Source organism: Onychomys torridus, chromosome 9 (genome assembly GCF_903995425.1).
Source record: "Onychomys torridus chromosome 9, mOncTor1.1, whole genome shotgun sequence".
NCBI lineage: Eukaryota > Metazoa > Chordata > Mammalia > Rodentia > Cricetidae > Onychomys > Onychomys torridus.
The window spans coordinates 5,464,823-5,476,098 of record NC_050451.1 but is presented as its reverse complement, the minus strand read 5'-3'; positions in this window follow the sequence as shown (position 1 = coordinate 5,476,098).

Here is an 11,276-nt window from a genome sequence, read left to right as displayed (position 1 = left end):
TGTGGGAGACTGAGGGATCAGATGATTATTATCAGTAGAGTTGTCCTACTGTGCTGTAGAATACTAGCTACTATTTCTCCTACCCAACTCTACCCTTGCTAATAGGGCAGTCAAATTCTAAAGGACAGAAAAAAAGGGGGGGATGCCTAGAGGCTGGAGACAAACTCAGTGGAGAGTTAGAGTTTAATAAGTTTCCTTATGGTAGGGAGTTGGAGAGATGCTTCAGAGGTTAAAAGCACTTACTGCTCTTGCAGAGGGCCCAGTTTTGGTTCCCAGCACCTATATAATGGCTCACAACCATCCATAACTCCTGTTCCAGGGTTCCAATGCCTTCTGACCTCAAAGGGCACCAGGCATGCACATGTTACATATGTATGTGTGCAGACAAAACAGTCATACAAGTAAAATCTTTTTCCTTTGGGGCTTGTGGTGATTTGAATAAGCATATCCCTCATAGGCTCATACATTTGAGTGCGTAGGGATCAGAGAGTGGCACTATCTAGAAGGTTTAGGAGGTGTGCATCCTTGTTGGGGTAGGTGTGGCCTTCTTGGAGGAAGTATGCCACTAGCGGAGGACTTTGAGGCTTCAGAAGCCCAAGCCAGACCCAGTGGCTTACTCTTTTTTCCTGCTGCCTGTGGATCTGGATGCAGAACTCTCAGCTACTTCTGCCTGCATGCCACCATGCTCCCTGATGTGACAATAATGGACCGAACCTCCGAAGCTGTAAGGCAGCCCCAATTCAGTGCTTTCTTTAATAAGAGTTGCTGTGGTCATGGTATCTCTTCACAGCAATAGAACCCTAAGACAGGGCTGATGGAGATCTCTGAGATTAGACAAGAAGATGGCTGCAGAGCAATCTGATGGTTTTATCTCCGCTGAGTGACCACTTACAAATGGTGAGTGATGCATTTTAACTTAGGGGAAAAATGCTACAATTTTTGACAAAGTATTGAGAAAATAAACGTCAGAGTCAATGTTGTCACACTTTCAAGTCAGTCTATTTTAGGTGGACTGTGTGCCACACATAACTAATCCTAGAGCTGGTCTCCACCACCCGCAGAAGTCTGGCATCTTACTCCCTGTCAGACAGCATGAGATCTGGAGGCCACCTTCTCAGGGTGTCTCTAGCCTGTTCTAACCTTATCCAAACACAGGGATATGAGGATATGCAGAGAGGACATGCCTGAGTAACTGGAAGGATAAACGTGAGTACCAAGAGCAGAGAAGAATACCAGTTTCATCATTAACACACATGCTTTTTTCCATTATAAACCAGAAAGTGAACACTGTCAGAAAAACCTAACAGAGCAGAAGTTGTAGAAATGGACATGGGCTCCAGGGGAAAGCACACGTGCATGAAACCCATTTGAGCACAGGGAAAATACTGTAATTAGTAATTGGTATTATTGGGTTAATTTTTTTAACATGTTTGGTCTCCTTTAAATGTTTGTTTGCTTTATAACACGCATCAAGTTAATACAAACGTAATTGGCAAATTTATTTATTTATTCATTTATTTATTTGTGTTTTTCAAGATAGGGTTTGCCTCTAGAGACTAGGCTGGCATAAGATCCGCCTGCCTCTGCCTCCCAGTACTGGGATTATAGACCACCACCACCACCACCACCATCACCACCACCCAGCCTGGTAAATTTAAATCATACAAATATTCAAATGTTGCTCAACTTTGAGGGCCACTAGAAGCACATTTACCCAGTGATCAACAACACAGAACTTTCCTGGATTCTCCTTTTCACCACACTATAGGTGCAGTTCTCTGGGTGGAATTTGTGCTGACACTTTTCTTCATCATAGACCACGGGTGTAAAGATTCTGTCAATGATACAAGACAAGATCTGTTATAAGGGAAAAAAAACAAAAAAACAAAACAAAACAAAAAAAACGTTTATTCACCCAGCCCTGCTGCTCAGACATGCTCTGTGCAAGAAGCAGATCACACACACTCCAATTACCTGGGGCTCCCCTCACCAACTTAAGGGCTTCCTTGGGCTGTTAATGTCCAAAGTGTAGACTCCAGGCATCTACACCTGTCTCTGCCATGGGGTCACAGAGACCATTCCTAACGTGGGTCCTGTATTCGACCCTCTACGCACTAAAGGACACTGGGAGGTTCTGGCAGGCTCAGAAGCAGGTCTGGGTGACTCTGGGACAGCAAAGCTTTTACTAGCCTTGCCCTTCCCACCCTCCCTGTTCAGGGAGTTTTCCACAATAATTGTGCTGGACCATGGAAAGGGAAGGGGGGTCCCAGCCCTGTGGTGTCTGGTTAGAAGGGGAGCTCATCCCAACAACAGGAGCAGAGAGCCATCCCAGGCCAGGGTCGTGGGACCCAGGAAGAAGCCACGGAGCAGACCTTCCTGGGAAAACCCCGGCACACCCACTTTTAGGAATCATTGCCCTCAAAGACCATCTAAAGGCTTGAGATTTAAATTGCCTTGCCAGAGCCAGACTTGGTGGCACCCAGCAAGCACTTGGAGGTAAAGGCAGGTAGATCAGATTCAAGACCATCCTCAGCTACACAGTGAATTTGAGGCCAGTCTAGGTTACAAAGTCCTTGTCTCAGAAAACAAAGCTAAAGGCTGGAGAAAAGTGTTCAGTGGTTAAAAGCACCTGCTGCTTTTTCAGAGGATGGCAGTTCAGTACTCAGCACCCATGGCTGGTGACCCACAAAGGCCTATAACTCCAGTACCAGGGGAGTCAACACCTGGCCTTCATGGCCTTGCATGTATGTGTGTATACAGCCATACACATACACACATATATAAATAAATAATAAAATAAACCTTGTTTTTCCTTTTCTTTCTTTTATTTATTTTTTTGTTGTTGTTTTCTTTGTTTATTTGTTTGAGACAGGATTTCTCTGTAACTGCCCTGGCTACTCTGGAACTTCCTTTGTAGACTAGTCTTGTCTTGAACTCACAGAGACTCACCTGCCTGCCTCTGCCTCCTAAGTGCTGGGACTAAAGGCATGTGTGACCACCGACCAGCTAAAATAAATCTTTTTTAAAAACCAAAGAAAAAGACAAACTGCCCTGCCCAGAATACATAAAAGAGGTCATTTCAGTCCCTTCTGTAACAATGTGTCAGTATTAAGAAGACCCGGAATTTTATCCTAAAGGAAGAAGACATTTCAGTCCTCTTCCTCTCGTCATTTGAAACCATTCATTGATCTCAATTGTCTGGTTCACAGGACATCGGAATTTGCAGCCCTCAGTGGACCATGCAGGGAGAAGATGGCAGGATGTCTTCTCACAGTTGACCAGGGCACTGGGCACTCAACCAAAACCTTCATGGCCAGGATAAGTTTGAGGCCAGCCAGGGCTACTCAAGACCCTTTCTCAAAACAGAAAGAAACAACAAAACTGTTGGCACAGTGGCACTGCCTGTAGTTCCAGTGTTGAGATCAAGTCTGCCCTGCTCTAAATTACTTCATATTGTGAAACACAGTAGTTTTCAGGCCATGCCTGGCTGTGGAGGAATCCACTTTATAAGCTGCATTTCATTTAGTTTGTGTTCAGAGAAGGAGGCAGGATGACTTTGCACTTGTCCTGCGTGTAAACAGCACCATCCACCCAGCACCACCCACAAGACTCACTGCTGAACAACTTAGAAATCAAAAGGATTGTGTCCTGAGCAGGGTCCCACATAAATGTGGAAAGAAAGACCTGACTCCAGAAAGTTGTCCTCTGACCTCCACACACACCATTCCCACTGGATCACACACACACATGTTTACACTAATGGTGTTTTAAAGGGGAAGGGCTGAAAGAGCACTCCAGACTTTCCCCGGGCTTCAGTTCCTGCTGCTAAGCAGCTGACAGCTCGTTCACCTGCTGGCCCTTCTGGACTCATTGTTTAGCCTGTATGGCTTCAGTAGTCCACCTCCTCACTGGGCAGCTCTACTTGACGCTGAGGTCCCCTCTAGGTGCACCTCCAACAGATTCTCTGCATCTCTATCGTTTTTCTGCCTGCCTCCAGCCCTTTTTCAGCTCTTCCAACTCTGCTGTGCTCTGTCAGCTTTCTATAACCATTTTGTAATCTACATACACAAATACGTACATACATACACTTACTGTGTGATGTGTAAAGCATGATCAGAGAGTTAATGGTAGTAATTAAAGTTGTTATAAAGAAAAATCTGTTTGCCACTGACTAGGTATCATGGGAAATTGGGACTCCTTGGCACACTGTAGCCCCTAAACCAAACACACACACACACACACACACACACACACACACACACACACAAATGTAATTTTCTGTTGAAAAGAAATCAATGTAGCTTATGAATTTGCTGTTATTCAATAAACTCTAGCCTTGTGGATAGATGCAAACATATCTGTCTATGCTTCTCACATAGTGCTCACATCACACTCAGCTTATACAGGAGACTGAGGTAGCAGGATCTCTTGAGCCCTGGAGTTTGACAGCAGGACAACTTAAGGAGACTTTGACCAAACATAAGACAAAACAAAATGGAGACTCTGAAGAGTGTTTATATAGGACCCTGCAGAATCAGTGGTTGGGACTTACTCCCTGCAACAGTTAATTGCAGCTTTTCCACAGAAACACTTATAACTGTCTCTCACCCAGGATGAGCCTGTGGGATGGAAGCTTAAATCAAGATCCAGGCATCCTTCAATGATTCAAACCATAGGTCACACAACGGGAACAAAGCTTGTAGGGACACTGAACCAGCCCCTAGCACATGATGACAGGTGACTGTAAAGGTGTCAGAGATAGCCCTTTTTTTACTTACCATGGCTAAATTCTAGCATGCTGCAGTGCATGCCTCTGGTGTTTAATAAAGCAAACTTAAATCCTTCTAGATTGTATTTCAAAGCAGATAGTTGAAACCAAATTAGGCCTTCCTTTTTAATCTAGTAGTAGTAGCTGGGGCTAGCGGACCATCTTGTTCCTGCTGCTTACTCTGAATCAGTTCCTCACTTCTTTACTGGCTTTGCCTTGTATCAGTGTATTATGAAGCATTGTGGGTAATTAAAAAACACCTACAGACTTGGGTTTAGCTCAGTGATAAAACACATATCTGTAATGCATAAAATAAACAAACAAACATCTCTCTGTTTCAGTCTCAACCCAGAATGATGGAATCAAAACCTTTGGGTGTCAAATCCATACCACCTTAATATTTGATTTATTTCATTTTATTTATTTTTCATATTTTGGAGACAGAGTCCATTGCATCCCAGGCTGGCCTTAAACTCTGTATGTAGCTCATTTTGCCCTTTAACTCCTGATCTTCCTGCTTCTCTGCCTCACTAGCTAGGGTTGATAGCATGTGCCACTATGCTCCATTTATGTTGTACTGGTTCCTGGACCCAGGACCTCAGCCTGCTACACAAGCGCTGTACCAGCTGAGCTGTATCCCATATCATGGGCTTATTACTCTACACTCCTCAAGTGATTTAAGTGTTCAGTCAGGGCAAGAACTGCTGCTTTAGCTCTTTGATGGCCCCAGTGCTTAAAAGACAACAGCAACATTGACCACAGACTTCCACATATGCCATCAGCTCCACTGAATCAGAGTGTGTCCTGGGCTGGGGAGTGAGTCTCAGCAGTGCTTGTCTGTAGTGTGTGATCCCAGTACTGCACCCTCAAGCACCTAAAATGTATATGTTAACAAGATCTCGTGGTGGTATACATATTAAAATTTGAATGCTGCTTTGTAGCCCTGGCTACATGTGAGAGCCAAAGAGCTTTGCATGGGCAACTGAGTCCCAAGAGATTGCTACTGATCTGGTCTTGGTGGAGCTTGACTTTGCTAAGTCTCAAAGCTCTGTAGGCCAGTGGTTCTCATTCTATGTGTCAAAACCCCCAGGGGGTCCAATATCAAATATCCTGCAAAACAGATATTTACATTACGATTCATTACAGTAGCAAAATTACAATTATGAAGTAGCAATGAAATAATTTTATGGTTGAGGATCACCACAACATGAGGAACTGTATTAAAGGGTCCCAGCATTAGGAAGGTTGAGAACCAATGCTCTAGGCAATCTTGTCCAACTAGAATTGTTAGCAACCTTTTTACAGCTGAGGCAAATTGAAATCCTTTATTTTACTGTTTCTGTGTACATATATTCAAAGACTTTCATTTGCCAGCAGGTCATATTTACCAGGATATAATGATATGAAAAACATTAAAAAAAAACAAAAACAAATGAAACAAAACAAAAAACAGAACAACCAAAAACAAACCAAGCAAGCAAACAAACAAAAAACCCAAGACTTTTGCCATCTGTAAGAAGTCTAGTGTAAGTTACACGGCACTATGCATCACATGACATCACCCAGATGGCAAGGATCACAAGGATGCCCAGCAGAGCTTTCTACAACGAAAAGGTCAGGGCTGGAAAATGAATGATTCTTGAAGGCCATCCCCAACTGAGTGCCTGGGACAAAGGTCCCTGATGGGTTCTGGGAACAAGTGTGGGGAGTGATGCTTCCACCTTCAGGTGACCCAGGTTGGGAATAAGGCACATGCAGGTTAGCAACCGGAGCTATAGAAAACTGAGTCACAGGTCACAGAGAAATAACGGCATGTGCTGGTTATTGAAGAGGAAGTGTGAGAAACCCTTGCAGCAAGATGGCTTTTTATAAGAGATTATTTTGTATATATGGGTGTTTTGCCTACATGTAAGTATGTGCACCACATATGTGCAGTGCCCACAGAGGCTGGAAGAGGTCATTGTATCCCCTGGAACACGAGTTACGGTTGTGAGCGGCCACATGGGTCCTGGGTTGAAAAGCAGGCAATACTTTTAACCACTGAGACATCTCTCCAGCCCAAATAAAGTGATTTTTAAAACAGAATACTTAGAATTAAACAGATAGAAATGAGGGCAAGAAGGAAAGGTTTATGAAGAGAATAGAACATGAACAAGAACATAGACAAGCAAAACACAGCTGGAGGCCTGCACTGGGGCTGGGTTAGTTAGAGATGTGACTGGAACATAGGGACACATCAGAGTGAAACCAAGACAGGCACTATAGGACCTGCAGCTGTAGGCACTGGGACAGGTCTGTCAGGGCCTGCCTGCCGGTTGGAAGAGGATCTGGACCACCACCGTCCAATCACAAGAGCCTTGATAAAGGCTCCGTAAATAACAAGTGAAGCCTGGAAGGTATCAACTTAGAAAACAACATAGGAAGAATTTCTCTAGAACAATGAAATAGGAAGTCTTAGAAAATAGCAAGAGCAATAAAGGCATGGGGTGTGCGCGCGCGTGCGCGCACACACACACACACACACACACACACACACACACACACACACGAAGACATGGCAATAAAGAGACACCACACACATGAAGACAAAGGATCAGTAAACACCCAGGAAATTCAACTTACCCAAAGCAAAAGAAATGTGATGTAGATAGAAGGAAGATGAGAATGGCCATGCCCTTGAAAATCTGCAGAGGGAAACAGGTCCATAGGGAAGTGATGAGCACAAGGGGCATTCCCATGGGAACAGTGTCTATGGAGCAACTAGAAAGTGTAACTTCAGGCCACTCACATTTCCTTCTAACAAGACCCTGAGAACAGCACAGGAGTGAAGACAGTCCCCTGAAAAGGCATCTCAGCCCACTGTAGTGTGAACACCCAAGCAAACAGCTGACTGAGAACACAGTGACTCACAATAACAACAGCAACAACAAACAACAACAAAACCACAAAGTAGGATGAGAAAAGCAGGGACAAGGGACCCACTTTGCACTGTGCAGTGCAGCTGCACTACAGCCTGGGTCTGTGATTATTGTGACACATGGTATAACCTGGAACTCATGGTGTAGCCCAGGCTAGCTTTGAACTCAGGGCAATCCTCTTGCCTCGGCCTTCCAAGTGCTGGGAAAACAGGCTTGAATCACCATACCCGGCTTAGAAGGCATTTTGTGACTTGTGACTGTGACACCTTTCTCTTTGGGCTCTTCCTCTTTTCTTCTGCAGTGAAATCCATCCAACTGAAAACCATAAAGAAATGCATGCATCTTTCCAAAAGAAAAGGAATGAAACAGAAAAACCCAAACCAAAACCTTCACCAAAAATTACTGCTCAAAATGTTTAACACATACCAACCATCATAATGCACTCATTCTTGTTATTTATTTTCACTCTTTAGTTCACACCTAAAACAGCCTGTTGATAGGATTTCTGCACCCCTTAGATGGAAGGAATACTTTTCCATGCTAAGGTTGATATGGATTCACAACATGCCTCCGCAGTTGGGCATGGTTGTGCATCCCTGGCGGGACCTAGTCACTTCCGCCTAGTCATTTCTGGGTCAAAACATCTCTCATGACCAGGACCCCGTGGCTTTGCATGGTTGAATAAATGGCGCAGCCCAACCATGTGATCTACGCACATGCCTGGAATAGCTACATGAGCCTGTGTGCGCAGGCATGGCCCAGACTTTATAAGCTGGCACCATGATTCCCAGCCCCACTTCACTCATGTGTCTTTCCCACAGGCCTGTGCACCTCTGTCTCTTTACCTTATCTTAGTAAAACTCTATGAGCCGGGCGGTGGTGGTGCACGCCTTTAATCCCAGCACTCAGGAGGCAGAGCCAGGCAGATCTCTGTGAGTTCAAGGCCAGCCTGGGCTACAAATCGAGTTTCAGGAAAGGTGCAAAGCTACACAGAGAAACCCAGTCTTGAAAAACAAACAAACAAAAAAACCCAAACAACAACAACAAAACCTCTTGTTAGTGGATTCTGCCCTGTTTTGTGACGTTTTCTCACAGGGAAAGAGTACCACAAATAACCAACAGAGAGTAATTTTTTACTGAGTTATAGAAAGGAATCAAGGAGCCAGAGTTGCATCCCAAGCCTTGGTGGTTGTGCAGGACTTGAGATTCCTGCAGCTCCGTGAAGCCACACCGGCTTGAGACAGTGGTGGATGGCCCTCAGGCTCTAGTGCTTTCCCTTTCTTCCTCCCCCCCCCCCCCTTGTCTCGCTTCCCGCTACGGCAGCGTGTGGACTTCAGATTTCCTGTGGAGTTAATAACATGTTCATAGTATTAGGCTCACTGGCAGCAGACAGGAGACTGTTGTGTCTTCTGCTGTGCCATGTGAGCCCCACAGGAAATGATCCATGCTGGCTGCTCACTGCTGCTTTCATGAGCACAGGCATTCAGGGAAGATTCCGTGGGTCTTCAGGCTTATCAAGGCTCCCAGGTGATGCTGAGATCCTAGTCTGAGGACCACCCCTGAGTAGGGAGGCCCCAAAGTCACCTGTCTCCTCTGCATGCTGTTCTGCCCTGCCTCCCTTGCTGCAGACAGTAGCGTGTACCCCTGAAGCATGAGGCACAGGAGAGTAAAGGAAACTAGCTCTTGTTGGGGCTTCTAGGTGGTGTGCCTTTGTGACCAGCGTGGGTGAAGCAGACTGGCAGAGGTCCCTGAATGGTGTCCCCTTTGTTAAGTGTCTGCTCCTGGAAAGGGAGGCCCTGCTCTTCATAACCAAAGGTCAGGGTCTTCAGAATCTTAGTCAGGGAAGGGTACTGCTAGCTTTGCAGGGACCTGAGTTCCCAGGCCTCATGGGAGGAGGGTGAGAAGGGGGTCTGAGTACCGATAGGGAGGACACCACCCACCACTGTTCTGCCCCTCCAGCTCTGTCTGAGGAGGGTTTCATAGCTCACATTTGTCCTGAGGTGAGGTGAGGGTCCCTTCCTGAGGCCCTCTCCACCCTCATGTGGCCCTCCTCCCCAGCTTCTGCTTCCTTCCTCTTGACCTTCTGTGGGGAGCCCCATTCATTCCTGATTCTGCCTCATAGAACAGACACTTAAACAAAAGAACCATTTTCAACTAAAGACAAAAAGGAGCCTTATATAGGTTTTTTTCCTTCCTTCCTTCCTTCCTTCCTTCCTTCCTTCCTTCCTTCCTTCCTTCCTTCCTTCCTTCCTTTCCTATTGGTTTCATTTTTAGTTTACATTCTTTAGATTTTGAGAGTTTCACCATGAGTAATGTGTTTGTATCTTTTCTATCTTTCCATTTCCTAACCAATCTTCGTTGCCAGCCCTGCTCACTGCTAAATTCATGAGCTCTTTTATAATTGTCCACACACACACATACACACACACTCACTCACACACACACATACACTCACACACACACAGTCACACACACTCACATACACACACTCTCACACTCACACACACAACCACACACACAATCACACAAACACACACACACACACACACACACACACACACACACACACACACACACACACACCCCTCTACTCTCCGTCACAGCAGTTGGTTGGCTGCATCTCCCCATCTAGGGGTGAGTTCCCTGAGACTTCCCTCAACCATGCTGTCTTGTGCACTGTGATTGTCATCATGCAGTCTTGTCTAAGCAACCATATTATTGAGATTTCATGGGTGTGGCTTTCCTGTAAGGTTTAGAAGAATTCACCTCACAGCAGATGTCCTGGTCTTACAGCTTGTACAGTCTTTCTACCCACCCCCCTTCAGTGATGGTCCCTGAGTCTTAGGTGTAGGGCTTCATTGTAGATGTACTGATTGGGGCCAGGCACCTCACACTCACCCACCAGTTGTGTTTTTCTGGAGTAAGGTCACATAAGAAAACGAGGCTGCGTACTAATTCATCATTCACCTGCCTCAGCTTCCTAGCGTAATGAGGTTAAAGGTATGTGTCACCACACTGCTCCCAAACATTCTTTTCTTCAGTACCTTCATCGAAACAAGGCCTTCTGCATGCCAGGCAGTGCCCATCACTGAGCTCCACCCTGCCTCACTGTGTACTTTCTATTATAAGACCAAATGCCACTAAAATGCCCAAGATGACTTTGAAATTACTCTATATCCAGCTAAGTCTTAAACTTGTAATCCTCCCAGTAGCTGGTTGGTGCACGAGTCTTCCTGGGTCTTACATGATGCGGCACAAAGAGGTGGGGAAACGGTTCTCAGCACATTAAATGTACCTGAACTTTCAGAACTCCATCCTTACTGCAGAGCACTTCAGTCAGGCCTGCAGGAGGAGCTAGCACCAGCATTTTTCAAGTTGTTGATTTTATTAAACAACCCAGTTTGGAAATGCCTGGTTTAGATAAAGGGATTCCTGGATCCCTGTCTCAGTTGCCCCTGACTTGTGGTGAGAACTCAGTGGCAGCTCCTGCCCCTGACAGGTGCGGTTTCCTTGTCTGCAAAATGGTGCATTAAGCAAAACTCTGAAACCACCCAAGTTTTACAAATGACTCCATCAGGCCCAAGGTTTAG